This window comes from Varanus komodoensis, unplaced genomic scaffold, assembly GCF_004798865.1.
Source record: "Varanus komodoensis strain SLA01 unplaced genomic scaffold, ASM479886v1 scaffold73, whole genome shotgun sequence".
Classification (NCBI taxonomy): Eukaryota; Metazoa; Chordata; class Lepidosauria; order Squamata; family Varanidae; genus Varanus; species Varanus komodoensis.
This window is the reverse complement of record NW_025336386.1, coordinates 2622498-2626234: the sequence shown is the minus strand read 5'-3', so window position 1 is coordinate 2626234 and position 3737 is coordinate 2622498.

Below are 3737 nucleotides of genomic sequence, written 5' to 3'. Positions count from 1 at the left end.
ATTCTCAGGGCCACCTTCCTGTGGCGAGCAGAGCCAGAAAACAAAAATGCCAGTACAGTCTGGCAAAAAGCTCTCACTAGTGGTAGCGAAGCTTCAGAAGAGGTTTTCAGCCTTTGAAAATGGGTAGAAAATTGCACAACACCCAGAAAAGTAGCAACCAGTCTGTCAGTGGTTAGGGAAAAGGGGTGAAGCCAGCCTTTGGTGACCCCCAGAGAGTGAGACTGTCCCCTGAACTGTAGCTCTGCCCCCCATGATGCAACAGAGCTCAGGACCAATAAGAAGACACTCAACATTTTGCACATGTTCAGCAAGAAACGGTGCTGGGTGGGCGCAGCATGCGGCCAGAGCTGGGTCTTCCGAAGCAGGGACCATGCCTCTTGGACGGCCAGCTCGCCCAGTTGGTTGTGACTGATTTCTCCTCCATTGCAGGTCAGGGAGATGGCATGTCCCAGCACATTTTGTCCTCACTGTCTGGCTGAGCTTCCTGCCTGCTTCGTTCCTCGCTGCTAATTAAAAAACCTTTGGGAACATTTACGACCAGCAAGCCGGCCGCAGAGCCAAGAGCAGCCTTGGCATGTTCTCCACTGGTAATATCAGGCCTGGTGGTTTCTCACTCCCTGGGACAAAATGGGACAGTTGAGCAACGGCTGCTCCGACCTGCCAGATATTGCGGCCCCAACATCCATTGCGCCAGACGCAAAGGAGCAGGGGGCGAAAGGCAGAGTTGTGCTTTTGCAGGAAAACCACTTCAGGGCTGCGAGTCGCCTCACAGCCTGACTGAGAGGCGCTTGTGCTCTAATCCCAGACATGGGGATCCGCGGCAGTTACTCGGAGGGCTTAACTGGGCGGAAGGTGCGCTTAGCTGGGGCACGCAGTTTAAGGCTATTATGTCTTCCGACTGACTAACCTTTTGTTGGGTTACTAGCCAGGAATGGTCAGCTGACGGAAGCTAAAAAATGGCACAAGGGGGAGAGGCGGGAATCTCGCTGTGTCTTGACAAGTCTGGACCCGGCCTCCAGTATATTCGGGCCCCAGGGCCCAGCTAGGCCAACTGCCCAGATGCCCGGCCCTGGGCCTGCGTGTGATTTTATGTCCACTGGTTTAAATGCTTCGTACACCAAGAGCAATCTTTGAAATGTTACTTGCAATTGCCACCTGGACAGATTTGGATCCAGAAAGGTGGCATGTACATAACTGTAAAGCATACATTAATAAACGCACTGCAGCCCATCCTTGCCTGGCGTCCTCATTGACCACGCCGGCTGAGGATTGTGGGGGTTGTGATTCAGCACATCTGGGGGCACCTGGTGGGGTGGCTCTCCCCTTCCAACAGCAGCCTCTGGACAGGGCATGGCGCCACCTACGTTTCGGGACTGAGACCCTCCCCCTTGCTCGAGAACCCCAAGCCTCAAGAAGATCAGAGGCCAGGAGCCAGGTAAATTACCTGCACTGGCCTGGCTGTGAAGCGGGTGCAAAGCCTTGGTGAGCTCCAGAAGGGGGCTGCATCTTGCAGAAGGATGCTTTCAGCAAACAGCAGCTGGGGTTGAAGCCCCCGGTATAAACATGCAGAGCCTGGTTTTCTGGACCCACCTGGTCAAATGGTGAGATGGGCATGGCCTGCCGGCAAAATTTCCACCTTGAGCCTTTTCTCCCTGGCACAGGAAGCTCTTTCTGCCTTTCCTCTTGGAGACTGGCTGTTGGTTCTAGGAAGTGTTGCCAATTTGCAAAGGAAACTACATGCAAATAATATTCCTTACCTTTCATGCTGATAAGCTTCACTGGTTTGTTTGTTTCAGATCCTGTTACTACCCTTTCCTATAGATATGGTCACTCTGTGCCCCCCTTCAGTTCACGTAACTCCACCTCTCACTCCTCTTTGGAAAGTTAGGACTGCCAATTCCTCATGAAACCCAGCTGGCCTGCGCAACTCGGTAATGTTCATTTGCATTCATGAGGAAGTATAAGTAATGTCCCCACCAACTTTGGATAAACAAAATGAAGGAAGGAAGATGGGATTCCCTGCACCCAGTTAGCTCTCCACCCTCCAGGCCACCCTCAATAAGCCAAACCCAGCAGAGTTAGCCGAGAAATTAGGCCCATCGCATCAGTGCACCATGAATAATGCCGGCTTGCAGAACTCCTCCTCTGCCCCTGAACCCCCACCGCTCACGGGGAAACCAACAGCAGAGCCATTGTCTTCTGGGCGTGCACACTCAGCCCTGCCTTGTCAGCAGGAAGAAGCAGAAGGAATTGCAGGTTCTGTTTTCGCAAAGCACAATGTTATCTTAAACTGGAAGTATCCTCAGCTGTACTTCCCTCTTCAATAAAATGGAGGGAGTGTGATATTTGTTCAGAATCGTTTGTCCTGACATCATTTCAGGCAGGGCGCTTGCTCTCCACAAGGGCAATGAACATCATCCTTCCTCAGAGATTTTACAGTGTAATCGCAGAAGTCCAATTGCGCTCAATGGGAATTGCTCCCAAGTAAAGGTGAAAATGACTGCAGCCTTGAGAACTCAGTAGAAGAATTGTGCATCCCTCTTTTCAGCCACCGCCCCAAGTGTGTTGCGGTTAGGCTGAAACAAAATTTCATGAAAATTCAACAACTTTTAAAAACTGAAAACAAACTTTAAACAACTGAAATCAAACATTTTGCATTCTGAAATTTCTGAACCTTTCAAGGTGTAAGTGTTCAGACCGTGTCTGAAACACCAACATCTTAGTGAAAATGCTGAACCTTAAAAAAAAAAGTATTTAGTCTCCACATTCATATCTTACCCTATTTGAATTTTTGTAAAACAAAAAATGCATACACATAAATATACCAAATCCAGAACCAATGGCTTCAACATTCAACTGTTTACATAACTGTGAATGTTCTAAAGAAAATAAAATATAAATGTAATGATTTTTAACTTTCTAAATGCTTATGAGAATCCAACACAAGTTGCAGAATATCAGCTGTGTCCATTTAATGACATATCCACTTAAAATCCCGTTGGCCAGGTTCACTCGTGCATCTTTATGCATGCACCTGATTGTGGATGCCATGCAACTCCAGGAATCCTCCACTGGCCACGTAAAAGACGGTCTTGAGACGTTCCTGCTCATGGCAGGACAAAGCCTGCAACTGGCGGGGGGAGGGGGGCGCCATGAGACAACTTCCCCCAGTGTAGATCTATATGCATACTTGCCAGCCAAATTCACTCCTGAGTCTAGATTACGCCAGAGCTTGAGCCTAACATAGAAACAGAGCGAGTCAGAAGGGGCCTCCTGGGCCATCCAGGCTCCAGCCGGCTCCACTCATGACATGCCCACCATGTGGACATCCAGCCTATCCTTGAACACCCAGTATGACCACACACCAAGTATGACTGCAAAGTCCCTATTGTTGTCAGTCCTGTTCTATTATTCCCTTTCTTTGCCACAAACTAATTTAGCCGCAGAATTCCAGCCGGAAGTTCCCATAAGTAACCTACTTAGGTTCCTAGGATGGCAGTATCTGGGGCTGCCATCCCCATGGCTCCCAATAACCCTTTACTTAGTATGTGTGTCTGTGTCAGTTCTCGAAAGGGGAAAGGGTGGGCAGCATGGAGGCCTCGAAGGCCAAGGTCTGAGGTCAGGAATGGGTCATGAGCTTCAGACTAAGCATGGGTAAAAATGGAAAATTCATTTAGAAAAAGAATTATTTCACTATCTTCATGCATTCCGCATCGAACTGCGGGGGGGGGGGGGGG